This window comes from Lissotriton vulgaris, chromosome 6 (genome assembly GCF_964263255.1).
Source record: "Lissotriton vulgaris chromosome 6, aLisVul1.2, whole genome shotgun sequence".
In the NCBI taxonomy this organism is placed as follows: Eukaryota; Metazoa; Chordata; class Amphibia; order Caudata; family Salamandridae; genus Lissotriton; species Lissotriton vulgaris.
Window position 1 is genome coordinate 811,681,710 of NC_141694.1, and position 24,553 is coordinate 811,706,262.

Here is a 24,553-nt window from a genome sequence, read left to right on the forward strand (position 1 = left end):
CTTTGCTTGCAACAAAAAAATCAATAAAAAAAATTTTTAAAAAATTAAAAATTAAAAAAAGAAGCTTGTTTTACCGGAATGCAATCTTATAGTATTGGTTCAATGAAAGGCGAACCACACAGTAGTTATAAAAATATGTATTTATTAATATAACACTATCTAGTACGACACAATATCTCCTACATGGAGATAATCACAAAGCACACAATACTTGAGCAAAGAAATGACAGTAAATAACAATAATACACAGTTGGCCCCAGGAGGGGACCAAACCATATACTAAATATGTGGTATAAGAACCACAACTCAAGTCAAAACAGTGTCGAGAGGCCATTGAATTGCTGTGATCCTCAAGGAACCACCCAAGGTGAGTTAATAGGGAAGCCACAGAGAGCGTGTGCAGTGTGAGAACACGACCGCGTGCTCCGTAGCAGTCCATGGGGAAGTTGCGGTTGAAGATTTAGAGTTTAAGGACCCTTCCCAGTGGGTTTTGAAGAAACCCACATGAGGAAAGAAGGTTGGAGAGTCACCCCACCCATGGATACCCAGGCACCCAAGTTACTTAGCCCAGAGAAGCCGGGTGCATAGGTCTGAAGTGGCGTCAGAAACAGCGCTTTTACCCAACAGAGGACTTCCAAGAAGAGCCGCTGCTGGGAGGGAGAAAAATGTCCGCTGAAATCCAAAGGTGGATTCTTGTTGAGGAGTACTTGAAAGCAGAGGGGACAGAGTTTGTGTCACTTGGAGCTCGGTAAACAAATGCCCACCGATGTCGGGTGCCTAAGGTTGGTTGATGGAGTCCTTGACTCTTCAGCCGCAGGGACCGGGAGATGTTGAGGACAACCAGGAGCCTGATGCGAGCTGTCCCACAAAGGATGTCGAGTGCTGGGGGTTGGTGTCCGGCAGGAGCACCAACAAGCCTTGGCAACGGCAACCCATGCAGAAGGACAAGGCAGTGTATGATTCGGACCAGCAAGGCCAAGGAGACTCACCACACACAGCAGAGTCAGGGCAAGCCTGGGGCAACCAGGGGGGCCCAAGAAAAGCAGAGTTGACCCTCACTTAGACCCACAGGCCGGAGGCACAGGAGTCACTGGAGGACCTCAAGTGATTTCACCAGACAATAGCCCACGGAGCACTCAGTGCGAGGATGTCAAAGTTCTTAGCAGGAAATGGTGCCAGAGGTTGGGGCTGCTCAGAGACCAATGCAGAACACCACAGCCAGACTCCTCCTCAGCCTTCACCAATGAACCCACATCACACTCTACCTCAAGCAACTCCACTGGCTCCTCATACAGAAGAGATGCCAATTAAGCATGCTGACCCGCACACTCAAGTCTTTACACAACCAGGGACTGTGAGAAGTTTGCCTGGAATATGCTGTTCACTAAATAAAGTGGGCACCTTGCACCAGTCCAAACAACCCTTATGGTGATTTATGAGTCAAAGATAACCTTAAAAAGCTATCCAAGTAGTAGCTGTGAAGAGCAGGCTTCAGGCATAGTCTTGAAGGAATGTTAAGAAGCTTGTTTTACCGGGGGGGCAAGATGGCGGACGTAGAGTCAGAGTGAGGAGACGCTGACCTGGAGCTCTCGTGTGGCTCTGCTTCACTCATGCCGTTTATTCGAATTTTGAGCTGCTAATTGCTGCGCTTACCTTTGGAGGTGGTTGGTGCTCACGGAGTTCACGGAAAAGCGATTGAAACCGATGGATCTCGAAGAGAGTATGCGGCTATGCACTTAGATCTTTGGAAGAGCTACACCCGCACTCTTCGCTCGGCGTGGCTACGCCCAACCCCTCCGCTCTCTCCAAGGGACACACCAGGAACGACGGAATCAATTACCTGTGTCTCGCGGCGGAATCAACTTCAGAGAACACGCTTACACCCGACGGAGTGTGGAGGTCTACGAGCTCGTGAAAAACATCAAAATTGTTCTGCATTAGTGTCGGATAGTTCCACGGCATTAATGGCACCGAAGAATCCGACGGGAGCACAGAGGCAACAAAAGCCGAAAACAAGAGCGGACACCGCAGCTGCACAGGAGACGACTCAGCCATCGGGGGCAGTAGCAGATCTCTCTCTCAGCACTGTGAGTACGATTAATCCATCAAATACGGATGTTTTACATCCGACTATGACTCTGAATGAAGACACCTCTCATACTACTTTACCGTTTTCTCCATCTGTATTACCAATAGCAGTTTCTGCCACAACCAGTATTGAAGCCTTGAACTTGGTGAATTCTGGGGGTTGTAGGCTAGGGGCTATCCCGAAAATACCAGTCATGTTTATGAAAAAAACGGTTGCTCCATCTAATTCATCTAATTCATCTAATCCATCCAGCCTCAACCCTAACTTTAATTCAAAAAGCCTAGATAAACAGTCACATGCTACTGCAAGTTCTGTCAAAGAGGCAACTACCATGGCTGAACAAAGCCGTGGACCAATAGAACACACATCGGCAGTTCCTGAGGTCCGAGGTGAAGATACGGAATCTATAGACTCTGCTGGCAACTTCTATTCCATGACTGACCTCTCACAAGCGCTAGACTCTGATAGTACAGAAGATTTGGAGCGAGGTGGGGGTACACTGCAGGATCATGAAAAATCTTTTTCGGACCCTGGACAAGATGAGCTAAGTAATCTTGAAGACTCGGATCCTGAGGAGTCTCCTAATAGACCAGAATGGGGAGAAGAAGAAGAGAATGTAAATACTACCATGCAGGGTTCTAACAGAGCCATCTCTCCTCTTGTCTCTACTACACCAGAAGTGATTAAATCAACTATAAATGGCTCAGAGACTCCTGAGATAACATTGGAAGTCCTCTATCAAGTGATGTTGCACCATAGAGAGGAGACTAAAGCTGAAAATCTTCGCACTCAGGGTGCCGTAAGGAAATTACAAAACAATTTAAGAAAAGTGATGAAAATATCCAATGATACAGTTATTAGAGTCACAGAGACAGAAAATAGAATATCGCAAATAGAAGATACAATGGTACAGCAGAACTCTCAATTAAAATCGATGGAGGGTCTGAAGGAGGAGATCAACTGGAAACTCGTGGATTTAGAAAATAGATTGCGTCGTAATAATCTCCGAATTCTAGGTGTGCCGGAGGGGAAGGAAGATTCAAATCCGCGACAATTTGTGATAGATCTATTTTCAGAAGCCTTCCCAGAGCTAACCCAGTGGAAATGGGAGACTGAAGTTCAGAGGGCTCATAGATTTCCGTTTCAAATAACACGACAAGATTCTGTTCTTAAACCACGAGCTATTCTGATTTCTTTAAACAACTTCTTGGCTAGAGAAGCCCTCTACGATCTGGCTAGACCCAATAGAAAGCGCAAGGCTAATGGTGTGGAATTTTTTGTGCGCCCTGATTACTGTCATGTTACAGTTCAACTACGATGGCAGCTTCGACAGCTTATCCCCTTATTTCAAGCTAAGGGAGCGTAGGCATTTCTTTTAAACCCTGCTAAGCTTAAAATAATCCATAAAGAACGCTCCTACTTTCTTACTTCAGAGGGGGCAGCCAAAGAGTTTCTAACGTCTTTGTGAAAAAGATACTGGCTTTCTTTAAAAAAAAAAAAAAAAAAAAAAATGATGATATAGCGGCTCTTTAACCTTATTTGTTCCGATGTAATACGAATGCAATATAGCGCAAGCATTTTTCCTTTTGTTTTTTTTCTTTTACAGGGGCTGGTAGAAATGGAGGAAAAGGTTCAGCAAATGAATGATATAGGCTGGTTGGCTGTTCCTTTCTTTTTTTCTCTGTTTATCTCGGTGAATATGTTTAATATCAGAGATGCTGGATCTGAACTGACTTTTATTTGGAAAGGAACAATAATTATGGAGTAGAGCCATGCGATGAGAACCATTTAGCGTTTATCACATCATCAATGCGAGGGACTATTAAGTCCCTCTGCCCCGATTGTTTTGGGGGGTGGGGTGGGTGGGCTCGGGCTGAGTCCGGGGAGGGCTGGGGGTGGAAATGGGGTTGTAAGCAAAAGCAGAAAGACTTCTGATTTGGTATCTATGAATTTTCTTTTTGTTCTCATTTTGTCCTTAAATTTCTATGATATGCTGATATATAGGAGGTATTGTTGGATTGTACTGACTTATCTGATGCATCTTCGATTTCTCGCTTGGGAAGAGGGGGGAATTTTTTTTTTTTTATTTAAATGGAGAAACTATGAATCTGCTCATGGAATATCTGTGGGCTGAATAATAAAAAAAGGGGGGGATTGCTGCACAAATTATACAGTCCGAAACTTGATATACTTTGTATTCAAGAATCACATATTACGTGGAATGATAGACATCTATATAAAGATTTAGGCATGAATTTAGCTGTCTGTACATCTCAAGGGACAACAACAAAAGGAGTTGCAATCCTATTTAGAAGAGGCTTGGGTACTCTGATCCGGCATAAAGCAGATCAATATGGTAGATGGGCAATTACAGAGTTCAGAATTAGTAATAAAGTCTGGACTGTCTGTGCTGTTTATGCTCCAAATTTAGATGATCCATCCATATTGGATCTTCTGAACTTGGAATTAGCCAACTGGTCCTCATCGCTAGTATTATGTGGGGATTTTAATCTTCATTTAGATTCTAACATGAATGTATGTGATACTCTCTGTTACCAAGGGCTCAAAAAGAAATCATTCAAGGCTCTACGCTCATTGGTTTTGGATCATGGTTTAGCTGATGTAGTTTATGAAAAAAAATTACCATCACCTGGGTTTACATTTTTCTCTTGTCCCCATAAAAAGTTTGTGCGTTTGGATTATTTCTTCATTAAAAAAGCACTTATCTACGATACCAAATTCGATTTATTTCCACGTATAATTTCGGACCACAACCCAATATTGATTGAAATTAAAACTAATATATCAATATCTCAAGTAAGGCCTTGGACTTTTGATCGTAAACTATTATTTGACTCTGAATATTTAGATGTAATGGCAAAATGGATAAAAGAATTCTTTGATATTAATAGAGAAACAGCTTCAGTTCAAATAGTCTGGGATACTTTTAAATCAGGGATAAGGGGTGAGTCATTGTCTTATGTTATCAAGAAACAAGAAATTATACGTGAAAAAGTCGAACAAGGGTACGAAAATGTATTATTCTGGGAAAAGAAACTAATAACAGCAATTACACAAAAGCAACCAATATCTGATATCGAAACTAATTTAGCGATTCATAAAGCCTGCTGCTATGAATCCTTTGCATCTAAGGCAGCACAACAGATGGCAACTTTTAGATCTCATTTATATGAGATGGGTGAAAGTGCAGGGAAAATACTTGCAAAGAGAATTAGGCAAAAAGAAGCTTTCAATGCTATCAATGTAATACAAGATGAAACAGGCCAGCTACATAATAAACCTGAATCAATTCTGGAAGTTTTTCGCCAATTTTATCTTAAGCTTTATAAACATGATAATGACTCTTATTCGTTAGAAGTATGTATGAATTTTGCCAGGGAAAATGTCTTACCATCTCTTTCCTATGATCAAATAGCATTTTTAGAATCAGAAATAACTTGGGAAGAAATAGAAAATGCACTAATTTCATTAGCAATAGGCAAAGCAACTGGACCTGATCATATTCCATTAGAATTTTATAAGATCTTTAGGAATAACATAAGACACGATATGCTTATTACCTTTCTGGAGGCTCAGAGAGGCTTACCACCGGAATCCTGGGCCCAATCAGTAATCATGGCCTTTCTAAAAAAGGATAAGGACCCAACTAATCCAGCATCTTATAGACCAATATCTTTAATAAATGCAGATAGTAAGGTATATTCTAAAATATTAGCTACACGATTATCAAAAATAATATCTTTAATAGTATCCCGATGGCAACATGGGTTTATCCCAAATAGAGACACAGCAGACCATGTACGAAGAATTATTGCCATGATGGACTGGGCGGAGGTCTCTAGTACATCAATAGGGATCACCCTTTTGGATGCTGAAAAAGCATTTGATAGGGTGGCATGGCCTTATCTATGGGATCTGCTGTCTATGAAGGGTTTTGGTCCAGGAATAATAACTGCAATTAAAACTTTATATAAAAATCCGGTCTCAGCTGTAAAAATCGGAACTACTAAATCTGCTCTATTTCCTATTCAGCGAGGAACACGTCAGGGATGCCCATCTTCCCCTCTTCTTTTTGCCATCTATATCGATATTTTTCTCAACCAATTAAATCAAGATGAGAATATATTACCGGTACAGTTAGGTGGTATTTCCTATAGAGCTCTTGCCTATGCAGACGACCTGGTAGTAGTTACCAAGGATACTGAAAGGGCTTTCTCTAGGATTGAAGAATTAGCATCTATTTTTGGTTCCTTCTCAGGATACAAATTAAATCTGTCTAAGACACAAATTCTTTTTATAGGTCAAAATCCTCCGCTTATTAACAATATAGTTTCTGAAGCAGTCTATTTAGGGATCAAACTAACTACACCAATTTCAAAAATACCTAGCCTAAATTACACCCCGATCCTGAAGAAAGCCAATTCAACCTTGGAAAGAATAGATCACTTACACTTATCCCTTCATGGTAGGAATAATGTGTTAAAGATGCTGATTCTCCCCAAATTTATATATCTATTTAGAACAATTCCGTTGGAATTCCCGTTAGCTTTTTTTAAAGAACTTGAAAAAATGTCAGGAAGAATTCTGTGGGGATATAGAGGTATCAGGAGAGCTTATAAGAAGATGATCATTCCCAGAGATAGAGGAGGCTGGTCTGTCCCACATTTTCTATTTTACTACCTAGCAGCTGTACTTCAATATATATCTCCTCTGATTGCTGGTAAAAAAACGCCTACATCATTAGCACAGTATCCAACGATATACGAACTAGTATTAGGCACTGAAGCTAATCACCATCTCCTAAAAATAATAGAACCAAGTTACTATAAAAAAACAAAATTTAAGATTATAGTGGCTGCATATAAAGCATGGCGAATTATAAAAAGACTGGTTGGTATTACAAAGATCGTAAGATATACCCCATTAAATTCACTACATTGCTTTCCCCCCATATTTAGAGATCAGGTGATGAAGAGATGGAACATTAAAGGTATTCGCTATCTTTTTGATTTATATACAACTAACTCTACCTCCTTACTTTCTTTTTCTTAACTCCAGCACAAATATAAACTTCCTCCTCACGACTATTTCAAATTCTTACAGATCTATAGTTTTTTAAACTCATTTTCTATTAACGAGCGACAAGGATTAAAAACGATTCTGATTATAGATAGCTTGGCTATTAAAAGAAAAATAGGGTATTATTATAATATCTTTATGACCTGCCTCCCTGACGATTTTACTATGATTTGCCATAAATGGGAAGAGAAATTAGGAATAAAAGATTTGTTGATAAAAGAATCAATTAAAGCAGCTAACTCCATATTGTTTTCAGGGCGAACTCGAACTCAACAATATATGGTTATGTGTGATCTCTATTACACACCTGCCAAAGTTATGAAATGGGGGGTTACGGTTGGTATAAACTGCAATCGCTGTAATATGAGAGGAGCAGATACAATACATATGTTTTACTCTTGTATTAAATTAGCTGATATAATTTCAGAAATTCAAAAATTATTGAAAAAATGACAGGAAAAACAATAATCCTGTCTCCTGATTTAATATTATTTGGCATATCTAAAGACTCTATAGAAATGGAACAACAAAATGTGTTATTTATTATGATGTCTGAACTGCGTGCATGTATCACTCAGGAGTGGATAAGTCCGGAATCACCTTCGTTTTTTATGTGGAGGGGTCGTTTATTAGCTAGGTACAAATTTGAACTTGCTATCTATGCAACAAAAGGAAGAAAAAGGAAACAACTAGGCATGAAAATCTGGACTCCAATACAACAGTGGATTGACGGGGAAATGATTTGATAAGAACTGTATCTGTCCTTTTGTTGTTTTTATTTCCTTGTATCTTTTGGAGAATGTATACTTATATATCTTGAATATCTGAACGGTAATGATATAATCTGCTTTGCTTGCAACAAAAAAATCAATAAAAAAAAAAAATTAAAAATTAAAAATTAAAAAAAGAAGCTTGTTTTACCGGAATGCAATCTTATAGTATTGGTTCAATGAAAGGCGAACCACACAGTAGTTATAAAAATATGTATTTATTAATATAACACTATCTAGTACGACACAATATCTCCTACATGGAGATAATCACAAAGCACACAATACTTGAGCAAAGAAATGACAGTAAATAACAATAATACACAGTTGGCCCCAGGAGGGGACCAAACCATATACTAAATATGTGGTATAAGAACCACAACTCAAGTCAAAACAGTGTCGAGAGGCCATTGAATTGCTGTGATCCTCAAGGAACCACCCAAGGTGAGTTAATAGGGAAGCCACAGAGAGCGTGTGCAGTGTGAGAACACGACCGCGTGCTCCGTAGCAGTCCATGGGGAAGTTGCGGTTGAAGATTTAGAGTTTAAGGACCCTTCCCAGTGGGTTTTGAAGAAACCCACATGAGGAAAGAAGGTTGGAGAGTCACCCCATCCATGGATACCTAGGCACCCAAGTTACTTAGCCCAGAGAAGCCGGGTGCATAGGTCTGAAGTGGCGTCAGAAACAGCGCTTTTACCCAACAGAGGACTTCCAAGAAGAGCCGCTGCTGGGAGGGAGAAAAATGTCCGCTGAAATCCAAAGGTGGATTCTTGTTGAGGAGTACTTGAAAGCAGAGGGGACAGAGTTTGTGTCACTTGGAGCTCGGTAAACAAATGCCCACCGATGTCGGGTGCCTAAGGTTGGTTGATGGAGTCCTTGACTCTTCAGCCGCAGGGACCGGGAGATGTTGAGGACAACCAGGAGCCTGATGCGAGCTGTCCCACAAAGGATGTCGAGTGCTGGGGGGGTTGGTGTCCGGCAGGAGCACCAACAAGCCTTGGCAACGGCAACCCATGCAGAAGGACAAGGCAGTGTATGATTCGGACCAGCAAGGCCAAGGAGACTCACCACACACAGCAGAGTCAGGGCAAGCCTGGGGCAACCAGGGGGGCCCAAGAAAAGCAGAGTTGACCCTCACTTAGACCCACAGGCCGGAGGCACAGGAGTCACTGGAGGACCTCAAGTGATTTCACCAGACAATAGCCCACGGAGCACTCAGTGCGAGGATGTCAAAGTTCTTAGCAGGAAATGGTGCCAGAGGTTGGGGCTGCTCAGAGACCAATGCACTTGTTCGGGCATTGCCAACAAGCACATGCACTTGCAAAATGAACTTGGTGCACAGTGGTTCGGGTATTGCAGCCCCCATGATGGATACTGGCCTCAAACTCAGTAAGAGGACAGCTAGGGCCTCAAGGGATGTAGAAACCCACTTCTTGTGTTGCTGGACTCTTCAGAGTCTGTAGGAGTTCAGGATCAGCAGACCAGTCAGCAGCAATGAGGTGTCTGCGAATGCAGGGGAGTGACTCCTTCACTCCAAGGGAGATTATCTTCACTTGTCCTTGATGCTCTGCAGGTCCTACACGGATTCTGTATGGTGCATGGGCACAGATGATGCTACGGACTGAGAGGGGGAAAAAGTCGGGCCCAAACGAAGTCCAGCAAAGTCCAGAGTGTCCAGACGGTCGAATTACAGTGGTTTCTTGTTCAGAATCTTGTCCACGTTGAATCTAAGGTTCTACAGCCAGGTAAGCCATTAAGTACCCACAGAAGAGGGTTGGAAAGATTTAGGCGACCCTCCCAGGGTAGGGTCTGGGCAGGGAGCTGGCTACTCCCATGTCCTATGTCCAGTTTTGCATCGTAGCTGGAGCCAGCAACTCCCAGGACTGGTTTGAACTGGACTATGCACAGGGAGACCCAATGTGCCCCTACAGCAGACTTTCGGTGCTGGCAAGCGCACCCACCTAGCCCTAATTCAATAAATCCTGTCTGGGACAGAATTCCTATTATTCTGCCTTTCCCTGCTCCAGCTTGGCTCAGCAGCAGGAGGGCATAAATGTGTCTCTGGTCGGCAGCAACCATTTTGTGCCTTCCAAGACTAGAAGGCTGGTACCGGGAACACCAGGGACCCCATGAAGCTCGCTTCTGAGGGGTGGAATCATACCTCCCACACCAGTTAACAGTGTGGGGGTATGATTCCAACATGTTTGATACCAAACACAATAGGGTTTGTTTCAGCTGTTTTAGAGTTGGTGATCATGCAGTCGCATAAAGCCCCTCTATATGTCGTATATGGTTGCTTCACTGACAACCCGGGAGAATGGACTCAGTAGGCTGCATGGGTGTCCAGCTCTTGCATTGGCCCCCTTTCACTTAGAACCAAGCACCCTGCTGTCAGGATTGTAAAGGCCTGCTATAGGGGTTCAGTGACCCTTAGATATAGTAAACCCATATCTAAAGTGCATGCACCGACTTACACAGGCTGCAGTGATAGACCTGTAGTTGCATTTTGCATGGCCTCTCACGCTCCTTCTCCCACACCGCAGCAAAGACCTGGAACAGCCTTCCCATGCACCTCTGGACTATCATGTCACTTCAAAATTCCGAATGGCCCTCAAGACCTGGCTGTTCGAATAAGACTTCAGAACCTGCAAGCACCTGCTTACCCTCTCAGGTGATTAGCCGTGCTTTATAAATCTTGATTGATTGATTGATTAATGTGAACCCAGTAGATAACTCTTCTGCTGTAGCAAGATTTCAGGTGTGTTCCTTTTAGCGCTTAATTCGATCTAAGACACTATTGACATTCCAAGACAAGATATGAAAGTCAGCCATATAGTGGATGGGTTGATGATTCGTGAGAGCACCCCGAGGGCCACTCACCACACTGCAGTATAGTATATTGGTGCAGGGCCTGCGTATTAAGATGCATAAGAAACAACATAGCACAACCTACTGCAACAAGCATGAACTCTAAATTGTACCATCCCCCCATATCACTGACCCCACACTTCTATTCCAGAAGTATCTGTTGCCCCATAAACCCAAAACAATAATATTTCAGTGAAACACATTACAGAGCATTAGAGGTGGACCTTCTTTTAATCAGGATCTCACTCTGGCAAGTTTCGAGAGTCATCAATGCACCACGGAACTTCTGGACCAAGACCAGTTCACAGCCGTGGGTCATGTCCTCCAGCAGGGAGGACAACACCAGTGTGTCCCCTACCCGGGAGAACCTCACCCTCAACTGTCTCCCCAGGCGAGGAATTGTCGGCTGGACCAGACCAGGAGTCATTGCACGAGAAGGCAGCATCCATGAAGTGTTTCTGGTCAGTGTCCATGGTGTCTGGAGAGCGTTTGTGCCTTCCACCTCCCCTCTGAGATCTTGAACACCTCCGTGGATGAGGTTTCAGCCAGTCGCAGCCTGTACCCCAGTGCTGGTATTAAGGCAAGGGGGGTCATGACAGTGGAGCTCCGGCCTTTATACTGTCTACTCCCATGTCTCCTCAAGGGTATCAAAGAAGTAAGCACAGGAGGTTGTGTAAAACCTTCAGTTTCGCAGGGATCAACATATAACACAGGAATATTTCTCTCAATTTAGACTACACTGTGGGGAAGTTATTTGCATTGTTTCTGGACTGTTTTGGTGAAATAAGGGAGCATCATGATGCAGGTCGACTGAAAATGCAGGATTCGCTTGGCCCACACTGCTTACAGGATATTATCTTGATCACAAAAGTTTAGTACATAAGCGATTATGGAGTGGGGGTGCCCCCCCTGGGGATTATGCCACCAAGGACCTGTGGTCCAGCTCCACTACAGACCAAAGTAAAGGAGACAGGGTTTCCTCCAGAATCCAGGGCTTGAGCCAAGTCTCTTTGAAAGTTTCTGAGTTTGGGGTTTCAGCTCCCTCCGGGAACCCCATGAGGCACAGGTTGTTGCGGCAGGAGCTTTTTTCAGCATCCTCTGCATGGGCTTCCAATACACAGGAAGCAGATATCAGTTTGGGCACCTACGCTTTGATGTTTACTGTGTCGTCTTTCAGAGTCGAGACTCTTCCTTCCACCTCATTGTCTCTCCCAGCCATGTTACGTAGGTCTTGATGAAGTAATGCAACATCAGCCCCTACCTCTCCTATTTTCATTTTCATTGCTTCGCAGGAAGTTTGGATCAAATTTTCACCACTGAGGTAGATTCTAGCTTTTCCTGCGCCTGGGGGATTGCTGCAGCGTTTTTGTATGGTCAATGAAGGGAGTAGTATATCTTTCTATTTTGGGCAGGGTATGATGTGGCATTCCTTTATCCTAATGTTCAGTTTTACTTGCAAGAAAGTGTCAAACAAAGTGTCACTTGTTTGGCAGTGGGCGTGTGGCCTGCCGAGTTCCAATTTGGCCACTTAGGTGTGGCATTCCAGCAAAAGGGCAATTTTATCCTTGCAAACCCCACCAATTCATCTTCTTTTCTGACTTCCTGGGGTGCATGGATCCTGTCAATCTGGCTGTTGTGGCCTAGCAGTGGCACCCTAATGGAGGTAAGGAATCCCAGAGGGAGCGTGACCTAAAGGAGATGGAGCAGCTGCTCTCCAGCCTGCATTCCTGGCAGCTGGTTGAGACCCTGGTGGGCAGGCAGGTAATCCACCATTCAGAAGCTGCAGTCCCCTCCCAGGGCCAGCAGTCATTAGTGCTGACTTGGCCATGTGGAAACCCAGCCATAGTGAGTCTCAGACGGGGCCGCCCATTCTGCCCTGCTGGTGCCTGTCTCTTTGGGGGGGTGACGGTCCTCCACTCCCTCTGTCCCATATTGAAGCACACAGAGGATGGCTAGGCTGCCTGGAGGGCTGAGGAACCTTGCGCCCTTGTTATTGTTCACCTGCTCCTGAAATACTGGTGCCACTAATCTGATGCCCCAAGGGCCTGGAGACCCTCGACCCCTCATGTGCTCCTCATCAATGTGATCCTGGTTTGGGCCTGCCTGCTGTGGGCCGTGGCTGACTGTGTGGTGCTATGGAGTTTGGGGCCTCTCCCTCTCTATCGCTCATTACCGTTGCCCTTCCTTGGGCACCTCCGCTGACCCTCCGCTCTCCTGCACTGGTCTGTACCTTCCCACTTGTGCTGCACCCGGCCATGAGGGGCAGTTGCAACCACAGATATCGCTAACAGGTGCAGGGACCCTATTCCTCTTCTGACCCCCCTCTACTAGTCGGGGCTATTTTAGTTAATTGATTGCAGTAGTACACCTGGGGTTGCTGTGCTATAATGAGCAAGGCTGATTAGCGCCAAAGCAAACTTGCATTCTACCAACGTATAGCCCTGAGGAACTACCAGAAGGGTCTGCCCACACATGATGACTCTGCGCGGGAACCCGAGGTGGGCACCACACAAATCCTTCTTGAATTGAAGGCGGGTCCTGCAGCCATTGATGGGAAGCTTGATGCTGTGACCATGCGACGGAGCTGGAGGATTTATGTGAGGACCACCCGACCAGCCTACAGGCTGAAGAGAGGATGCTACTGGTGGTAGCAGTTAAGACTGAAGATTTAGGAGCACGCTCGTGCTGCAATAATATCAGAATTACAGGCTTGGCGGAATCCACTGACACAGCCAAGATGAAGCTCTTTGTGGAAAATCTCCTGCTAGAGCTGTTTGGTTTTGGTAACTTCCCCAATATGTTTATGTTTTAACACGCCCATTCTTACTTCACCCTGAGGCCCATTCCCGGTGCGCAACCATAATCAGTTATAGCACACATATTTAACTACTGCAGCAAGAATGTGGTCCTGTGGCTGGCAAGGGAGTGGGGTTTATTGAGATACCAGGGTGCAGATTTTGCCATTTTTCCAGACTTCATGATCATGGTGCCAGAAGAGAGACGAAAATTCCTTGAAGCCATGCAGAACAAGGGAGTTAAATGTGCCATGCTATTCCCAGAAAAACTATGAGTTAATTTTAGAGACTCATTATAATATTTCACTGATCCCAAGGCAACCTTGACATTCGCTAAGCAATATTATGGTGCGATGATGTCTGCATCCCCGCAGGGTTCAGGTCCTGGGTCCACCGCCTCAGACGTTGACCGAGGCACTATGAGTGACAATGACTGAACTAACACACCAGCCAATTGTACTTGGAAAGAGAGACAGAAGGCATAATGTATATTCTCAGTTGGTATTCAACATGAGTTATAGGGGGTGTTCTAATCCTCACTCCCCAGAATAATGTTGCAAACCTTTACCCCCATAGGAGGCCAGGGACAGCGAACCTCATGTGTTACACCTCATTTACCAATGGGTATTTGCTTAGTTTACAAGGGTACATTCGCTGACAGCTTGGGTGGGGCTCTGGCTCTTTCTCGCCATGTGTATAGCTGGGGGTGGGTTATTTTTGGTGAAGTTGTTTAAGTTTATTATTGTTTGTTCAGCTCATCATTTCTCCACCACTCTATATCTCATAGTCACAAAGTCCAGAATGATCACACGTCACCTTCCTGTGTCACATCATCCTTGCTGCGGCTACAACTCACTACTTGGCGGCATTTATGGTCCCCGTGTATCAGGAGAACACACTTGGTTCCCGGAGAGAGATAGAGAAGATTAATATACGTTCCAATTTGACAGCGTGTATTTTCAAGGAAATACAGAGTGGACACTACAGGCGGGTTTGATTCCCTGGAGGTACCTTTAGTTGGAGTACCCTTAAGATTTTCCAGTACCTGTTGTATGGGGCATCTGTATGTGCAGTTGCACCCTGTAATCTTGCCCTTTGTCCTGAGGAAGCCCATAGAAGCGAGTGGCTGAAACGCGACCGCGACTGTGTCAACATTTTTTCTATGAAGGAGTCCGTTTGAAACTTCAAATTGGTTCATATTTCAACATAAGCAAATTTATAAATATTTTCTGATGGTGATTCACCTCTGGCGCGACTTAGGACTACCTAGAAGTGTAGCACTTTGATTTAAGAGTGCACATGTTGTCATTGTTTAGTATTTTGTGTTTTTTGTAGGGCTGAATTGTTGTATATTTGTCTTTGTAGATATTGTATATGTGATGTATATATTGTATATTGTATTATATGTAGAGATGACTATAATGTAAGGTATTCCCATTTGTTTGTATAATCTTTTGTTGATATTATACTGTTTGTGCTCCACCTTATCTAGAGATACATGCATATGTGATTGTAATTTGTGAATGCATTTTTCTAAAAAATTAATTTTGATAAATCCGGGTTTTTAGTTTATCCCTGTATGTAAATAAATATTTGAATTGATCCCTCTGTACTATTTTGCATTTTTCACATCTTCTTGATGTTTGTGCTCATGTATATGAGGGTAATTTGGGCCTATTTTCTCCTAGTACAACTCACTACTAGGCAGCTGTGCCAATGGCTATGGCCTTGTCAAAACCATTAACTAAGATGACTTGGTATTTCCATGGCCCGAACAATCCAAAGAATTACAGGCTAGTTAACGCATACTTTTACAGTCACGAAGTGTCAATAGCATTGTTTCAAGAGACACAACTCTGCAATAATATTCAGAATAAAATTGTTGGAAAGTGAGTACACTACTCTTTGGTCAAAAGAACAAGAGAAGGGGGACTTGGAGCTCATGGAGAGAGGTCCAGTACTCGTGCTCCCAAGGTCAACGTGTCAATCACTGGAGGGTAACTATTCCTAGAAAAGTAGCTTGCCTATTTGGCTGCTTGAAGTACAGGTTAAAGAAAACCTAACTCATGTAATGGCTACTGGTTGGATATAAAAGGAAAAGGGGGGAATTCATCCTTGTTAGAGAAGAGCCCTCACACACCCATAAGAGTGGCATGCTTCATCATTGGTTGTTGCTCCTCTAGTGTCTTACAGGCAAGATTGTTTTTGTGTAGGAAGGCATACCTTTCTGCAGAAAAACAATCCTTAGCAGCTATTTTCTTTTTCTATGTGTCATTCAGAATGCTTCACATATCGAAAGTGAAAGTAATGTGGAGAAATAAAGATATTACTCTTTGTTACGCCTCTCTGTGGTAGGTGCAGGTTTTTGCCACAATCCCAGGTTTACTCCGTTTAGTAAATAAGGGATTGTGTCAAACTCCATGAGAGGATGCAAATAAACTCCTATGTTCCACCCATGAAACGTGTACCACTATGAAATGTAACATAATGCAGTGCGAGCCACTGCGTCGCATTACATTTCTTCACAAAAATATGCAAGCTGGTGCAAATAGCCCCGCGTGGCTTTGTAAATCTTACTGAAGCCTTTGCGTTGTACTTACATTGTTCTGCAAAGGCTCACTAAGTCTGGGCTGCAGTCTACCGAAGTTTACTCACAGCAGCTCTGACACTGCTCACATGTAATGGTCGCTCCATCGCTGAATGGCAAGGACTCTGTCCTTCAGTTTCTTTTTCTAGCATTGCTCTGAGAGTTAGAATATCACTACAAATTTATAAGCCAGTGTGAGCAATTGGGTTACTGGTTGAAGGGGGTGGAAACCCTACTCAAATAGCAACCACAATGCTTGTCAGGGTGAACCACAAATGACCCAAAATTAACCTATGCTTAACTCTGATGTAGCTTGGCACAGAAGCAGTTAGCCTCAACTTAGAGGCAATGTGTTCTTCTACAAACATTAAACAGTAATAAAGTACAAATAGAACACAAGAAAGATTCCACACCAATGTAGAAAAATAGAGCAACATGAATAAATAACTGAGACCAAAATTACAAAAATCCGATCTGTAGAACAGAAGGTATCCAGTTTCAAAGATGTTATGTTATGTTATGTTATGTTATTTAATTTTTATATAGCGCGCGGATGCCACAGCAAAGTGGCGTCCCGGCGCTTTGGAGGGTTGATAACACAACACATCAGAGAAGGTAAAAGAAGTGGGCCTAAATTGTGAAAAAAAGAAAAGTTTTAAGTGCCTTCCTGAAAGGGAGCAAGTCAGGAATGGAGCAAAGAGGGGCTGGCAGAGAGTTCCAAAGGGCTGCTGCCAACACTGAGAAAGAACGTCCGCCCATCCTAGATTTTTTAAAACGTGGCACAATGACAAGGTTGGATCCGGCGGAGCGAAGAGCTCTGGCCGGGACATAGTGCTGAATAGTCTGTGCAAGAATGGGAGGGGAGGCTGATTTGAGAATTTTGAAAGTTAAGCAAAGAGCTTTAAACTTGATTCTCTGCCCCACCGGCAACCAATGGAGATCTTGGATAGTCCGATGAGCCGAGACAAACTTCGGGAGGCCAACAAGCATCCTAGCTGCCGCGTTCTGGACTCTCTGAAGGCGAGATAGCTCGGCCTGGTTAAGGCCCAGAAACAGGGAGCTGACATAGTCCAGCCTGGTAAGAACCAGAGCTTGGACAATAATCTGTCTGGTCTCCGCATCGAAGAACTTAAAAATTGGTCGAAGACACTGCAGAGTACCAAAACAGGTGCCAGCCACACGTTTTGTGTGAGAGGTGAAAGAGAGCTTGTTGTCGAACCACACCCCGAGATTTCTAACCTCAGTCACGGGAGAAGGAATGGGGCCAAGATCAGAAGGCCACCACTGATCTCCCCATAATCCACTTTCCCTACCAAAGATAATGACCTCGGTCTTAGAGGCATTCAGTTGGAGCCGATTGTTCGCCATCCAGCCTGCCACAGCTTTTAAAGCTGACTGGAAAGTGGGGGCATCCATGTTGGAGTCGCCATTAAGTGCCACCGCCAGCTGCGTGTCATCGGCGTATGACACCAAGGAGAGACCAAAACTATGGGCTACCTCCGCTAATGGCTGAACATATAAGTTAAACAAGGTGGGGCTAAGGGCCGACCCTTGGGGAACACCCTGAAGTATGGGGCGAGATGCAGAAACAAAAGGGGGTGTGGAGACCTTGAAGGCTCGATCCTTAAGAAAGGAACGAAACCACTCGAGTGCCACCTCTCCAACTCCTGCCTGCATCAGGCGATGTAAAAGAATCTGGTGAGACACCGTATCAAAGGCGGCACTAAGATCCAAGAGGATCAGTGCCGCCGTCTGACCCAGGTCCAGCAGGTTCCTGATGTGCTCCACCACAGCCAGAAGGGCAGTTTCGGTGCTATGACCTGCACGAAACCCATTTTGGGAATTATCCAATATATTCGCTTCCTGCAGGTGAGATGATAGGATAGCGTTAGCATGTGCTTCTGCTAGTTTGGCTGGCCAGGGGAGAAGGGAGATGGGTCGATAGTGTTCAGGCTTGGTAGGATCAAGGGCGGGTTTTTTAAGGATTGGAATAACCGTTGCCTGTTTCCACGCCCTAGGAACACTGCCCGTACTGAAGGACAAATTAATAAGGTCATGCAAAACAGGATAGCAGCATTCAGCAGATTCCCTGAATTGAATGGGTCTCATGGGGTCGTCCGCGGAGCCAGATTTAACTTTTGTCGTCAAGGCTAGAAACTTATCTAAGGTCGGACTGGGAATGATCAATAGTGGTTTATGAACCAATGACGTAGAGCTTTCCTCCGCGATGGGGAGTTGAGAGAATGACCTATAGATAGCCTCCACCTTTTCGACAAAAAACGAGGCTAAATCCTCACAGTGTGTCATGGAAGGTTGGATAGCAGCAGTATCAATCCTTTTGCTAGTGAGGTCCTTACACACCCTAAAGATGACCTTAGTAGGGTTTGTACTGTTCTTTATCTCCTGAGAGTAAAAAGCAGCCCTAGCCGCGCATATGGCCCAGTGATACACTCTAGTGCAAGCCCTATAGGCTGCCTTGAGGTCAGTATCATAAGTTTTGCGCCACGCGCGTTCAGCTTTTTTACAGGAGACTTTAAGTTTTTTAAGGGATTCATCATACCAGGGGCTGGAAGGACTAGATCTAGTCTTACTCCACTTAGCCGGAATAAGCAAATCTAATGAGTGATTTAGCCACTCACAGAAGCTGTCATAGCTGCGAGAAACTTCAATAGGAGGTAGAGGATGAAATTTCATCAGTAGCTGATGGAAATGCTATAAATTTAAGTTTCTCCAGGGGCGTCTGAAACTGGCTGGGGGGTTGTTTTTAGGAGGAGAAAAGGTAGTTATGATACGAAACTCAATCAAATGGTGGTCAGTCCATGCCATAGGTCTGGGATGGGACACAGAAATATTCGTAGCAAGATTCGTTAAAACGGGGTCTAGTAAATGGCCGCCTGTGTGAGTTGGTGATTGTACCATTTGGATCAGTTGGAACGCTTCGAGATCAGCTAACAAGCTATGGACCGAGTTAGAAAGTGGGACATCCATATGCATGTTGAGGTCGCCAATAATCGTAAAATTGGCAGTTTTTAAAGCTAAGGAGGAAATCACCTCTGGGAGGTTTTGACGAAACGCGGCGTCAGGACCAGGAGGCCTATAAATCAGTAGTCCCGTGAAGGTGAAATGGGGATTCACTGAGATGTTGAAAAGAGCACTCTCGCAACCAGCTATGGTGATAGGTTTCCAAATGCAGGGGTAGCAAGTTTTTACCGCAACTGCAATACCTCCACCTCTAGCCTTGCGGGGAAGAGAGTGCAAAGTGTAGCCCACGGGGAGGGCTAGATTGATGACCGCCATGGACTGATCATGCAGCCAAGTTTCCGTAAGGAAAAAGATATCCGGATTATCATCAGTAATCAGAGAGTAGACTTCTTGGGAGTGACATGACAATGATCTAACATTCAAATGCATGACTTTAAGAGTCGATTGATTAACTGTGCCTGCAATATCGGCTGATTGATTGTCAGCTGAGGGCCTCGACTGGAGACTCTTAATAAGCATGGGCATAGGAAGTTTAAAAGGGCAAGTGGGGCACTGAAAAGGTCCACTGAGAGGATCCAAGGAGCCATGGCAGCAGTCACATACCTGGTATTGCAATAATCGCAAGTTCTCAGAGGATATCATCCTGAGGAAGCCAGAGTCCCCTGCCCTAGCCCTGCCTTAGCGCTGACGGGCGCAGACGGGCAGGACTCTGGCGAGACTCAGGCGTAGCGAAGGCGCGACCGCTGCGCTACACCGCTGCGCTCTAAGCGAGCATTAAGTAGGCGAGTGGCGGTAACAAGCGCTAGCGCGCTAACCCCCAGCAAGGAAGGAACCAGCCTTCCCAAGATGGCGTCGTCACGTCGTAGTCACGTGACTCAGGAACCCAGGAGCCCGGACCCGCTAAGTAGCGGTGCTGTAATTTGTATTATAGTGCGGTAAGGGCCAGGGGGGGTCGCGGCAATAGCGAAAGTAAAAACAGGGCAAAATAGAACACAAGTTAACAAAAATACAAGAAGGGTTTTTTAAAATGCGAAGCGCGAACCACAGCGCAGCGCAGTTCAATAATTCGCTCTGAGCGCACTAGAACGCGGTGGTCACCTTCTCCAGGCTGACCCCGAGTTAAAGCTCACCTTAAGTAGGCGAGTGGCGGTAACAAGCGCTAGCGCGCTAACCCCCAGCAGGAAGGAACCAGCCTTCCCAAGATGGCGTCGTCACGTCGTAGTCACGTGACTCAGGAACCCAGGAGCCCGGACCCGCTAAGTAGCGGTGCTGTAATTTGTATTATAGTGCGGTAAGGGCCAGGGGGGGTCGCGGCAATAGCGAAAGTAAAACAGGGCAAAATAGAACACAAGTTAACAAAAATACAAGAAGGGTTTTTTAAAATGCGAAGCGCGAACCACAGCGCAGCGCAGTTCAATAATTCGCTCTGAGCACACTAGAACGCGGTGGTTACCTTCTCCAGGCTGACCCCGAGTTAAAGCTCACCTTAAGTAGGCGAGTGGCGGTAACAAGCGCTAGCGCGCTAACCCCCAGCAAGGAAGGAACCAGCCTTCCCAAGATGGCGTCGTCACGTCGTAGTCACGTGACTCAGGAACCCAGGAGCCCGGACCCGCTAAGTAGCGGTGCTGTAATTTGTATTATAGTGCGGTAAGGGCCAGGGGGGGTCGCGGCAATAGCGAAAGTAAAAACAGGGCAAAATAGAACACAAGTTAACAAAAATACAAGAAGGGTTTTTTAAAATGCGAAGCGCGAACCACAGCGCAGCCCAGTTCAATAATTCGCTCTGAGCGCACTAGAACGCGGTGGTCACCTTCTCCAGCAGGATAGCTCTCGAAAGCACACACTCGAGATCCTCCATTCATGCTGACCAGGGGAAATCACAAGTTCAGGCTGACCGCATGGGAGTGTCGGCCAGAACAGGGGCCAGGTTATTCCCCCTGAAAAAGTACATATCCCAAGAAATCAAGACACCTGCAACTAGTATAGGTGTTTGGTCCCCTCGAGCAAAGGTTAAAATCCTCGAAGGTTTGTTCATCCTTTTATCCTTCAAAGTTCAACAAAATAGTACAATTGAAGTGGGTAAAAATAAACATCAATCAACTTTTCTTACACCCTGCCCTTTTCTCACTCCTTAATCCTCTTCCTATCCTTTAAACAAATATTTTCTACCTCTGCATAATTGTTCTCCTGTGATGCCTCTAAACTTCCACCGAAAGCCACAATGTGTCTCATGTTCATGAATAAATTTTTTGAAGCTGCAGCTGCAGCACTGTTGGGGAGTAGGATGTATTGTATCAATTCAATTCATGACAAGGTTGCTATTTGGCTATTATAAAATGCAGAGGTCTGAGTGAGCAAGTCTATGACTCTTCAAAAGCAGAACTATTGTTGATAGAACCAAGGTGCTATCCTAAGCAGAGCTGTGGACGTTTTGAGCATTGTTATAAAGAGCACATTTTCTGTAGTATCAATAGCTTCATTTATGTGTTTTCTGTCTTATCACATGCTTTACTTTGCAGGACTCTGGTGTTGTCAGGCGTGCAGCTCTGAAATAGTCTGAGGGGCAGAATTACAAACCCGCCAGTGCTTCACGTTGCGTGACGTACCGGCGACGCAACCTGCTGAGTGATATTTACAAGCACAGGTAAAGTCACCCTGCGTGACTTTACCTTTGCTTGTAAATATAGCCCCTTTTCACGCAACACTTTGCGTCTTAGGGACATGACATGGGTGTTGCTGTGGGTGTTCCCACGCAACACTCATGTCCACTGATGCATTTCCAAATTTACGAGGAATCGTAAATCTGGAAATGCATCAGAATGCTTCGCCACCCTAGGGGTTTCATTTCTCCTCGTTTTTTTCCTCTATCAATGTGTGCTGCATTGTACAGCACACATTGGAAAAGGAAATCACCTCAGTCGGGGTTTGTCCCTGGTCGCTCCACCTCTCATAACCTACGCACCTTATTTTCACTCCTCCGCACGGTTCATCCTGACCTTCCGGTGGCTGCAGTATTTTTGGACGCCACTAAAGCTTTCGACTCGGTCGAATGGCCCTACTTGTTTTCAGTGCTGTCGAGCATGGGTTTCCCCAAACTTTTTCTTTCCTGGATACAGCTCCTCTATGCACAGCCTACGGCGAAGGTCCTCATCAATGGTCGCCTATCTCACTCAGTTGCTATCACGCGAGATACACGCCAGGGGTGTCCTCTGTCCCCCCTCCTTTTTGCGATTGTGGTCGAGCCTCTGGCTTGTTGGCTCCGTCAACTGCACCGGGAGGGTGCCATACAGTGCCTGCAACGCCAAATAGATGTCTCTCTCTACGCGGACGACATTACGCTTTATGTCAAGCACCCCCACCTTCACCTGAACCCTTTATTGAGAGAATTTGTGGCCTTCGGGGGTATGTCGGGGATACACATAAATTGTTCCAAGTCGCAGTTCTTTCCCCTCACTGACTCAGTAATCGACTTTCCCCTTGACTACCCACTAGAATGGTGTCGCTCAGATCTCCGATACCTAGGCATACAAATCTTGCGGGATCGGGAGGAGACAATTCGCTCCAATTACGGGGTAGCAATCACAACCCTTACAGCCATGGTTGACCGCTGGATTGCATTACCGCTTTCCATGGCTGGTAGAGCTTCCCTTATCAAGATGGTAGTGTTGCCCCGCTTCCTCTACCTCTTTCTCAACATCCCGTATTACACGGGTACCTTTTTTTTTAAAACTCTGAAGTCGGAGCTCTGTCGCCTGTTCTGGGGGGGCAAGGCCCCACGACTGAAATGGTCCACACTCATATTGCCTTACGAAGCTGGAGGCTTCGACGTCCCCGACCTTGAAGCCTACTATCTTTGCGCGCAGGCCCACTATGCATTTCATTGGATGGCTCCCGCGCCATTCATGCCGCAGCTCGCTGTGGAAGACTGGATAGTACACCCTATACCGCTCAATGGCTTAATTCACTGTCCGGAGTCGGTAATCCAGACTTCGAACACATCTGTTTCTTGCACCTTGGATGCATGGCGCCGCCTAGCTAGGAGGCTCTCTTGCTCCTTCCCTTACTCCCCCCTTCTCCCCCTGACATACCACCCCTCACTCGCACTATTGCAGGAACGGGGATTTCGGCTGCTTTGCGACCGGTTGCATATTGTCACCTGGGGGGATCTGTTCGTAAACAAAGTTTTCAAATCCATGGAAGTACTCTTTGCCACTTATGACCGTTCCCCACTCGATGTATTCTATTACCTTCGCCTCCGACAGGGGATGAAAGATATCCTACCTGATTATCCTAATGAACCAGAACTCCTATGCCCATTGCACTTTCTGCTCAGCTCGCAAGATGTGGCCCACTTGGTCTCTGGCCTGTACCGTCGCCTTCGTTCAGACATCGACCCTCTTGTGACGGGCGCTAGGGCATCCTGGAGTGCAGATCTATCCTCCGCGCTCACTGATGAACAATGGCAGTATTGCTGCACCCTCACAGCTAGGATATCGGCCAGTAGCAGGCTCAAGATGATCCACTATAAGTTCCTTTAACGTCTATATTACACCCCGGTCAAAAAATTCAGGTTCCGTCTGGCTGATACCGACAAATGCGAGCGCTGCCGAGCCGACCATGCGGGCTTCTTACACCTTGCCTGGGAATGCCCGGCCGTTCGGATGTACTGGCAACAGGTGACCGATGCTCTCACAGCCATGAGCAAGGTCTCTATTGAGGCGGAGCCGCGTATCACACTTCTGGGACACACACCGCATATTCCAAAAACCAGCAGGAAATTCATTGATACTGCCCTGCTCTTGGCTAAACGGCATGTGGCATGTTGCTGGGGCCGAGGCAGGGCACCAAAATTTAAGGACTGGCTCTCGGATTTGACTTACTGTCAGGCCCAACACATCACTTATTCCGAATTGTTGCCGCTCTCAAACAGGCCTAAAGACATCTGGGAACCACTGGTTTCCTACCTGCTGGCTCAGGAGGACGATGACGCGGCCTCGGAACATCAGCGGGAGTAGGACTGATCAGGCTACCGGCCCTGGAGACTAAGAAGCGCTGGTTCATGGCGCATGCATATACTGTGCTTCCGACCTGACTCATGACCCCTACTGACCACGCTACTAACATAGACATGACGCTTAACGCGAGCGGCTGCTATTCCACCATCCGATATGCATCATATCCCCACATTTCCTTCTACTAACACTTCCTGGGGACACAGCATAAGTCTACTACCCTATTTCTATGCAGGCCCAACCGATGCCACGACCACTACCACAATGCCATGTAGCAACCTATGATCTTTATTCCATGAGCAAGCGCATAGAACTGGAATCTCTTCCTCATTCAGACGTGTGTATAAGAC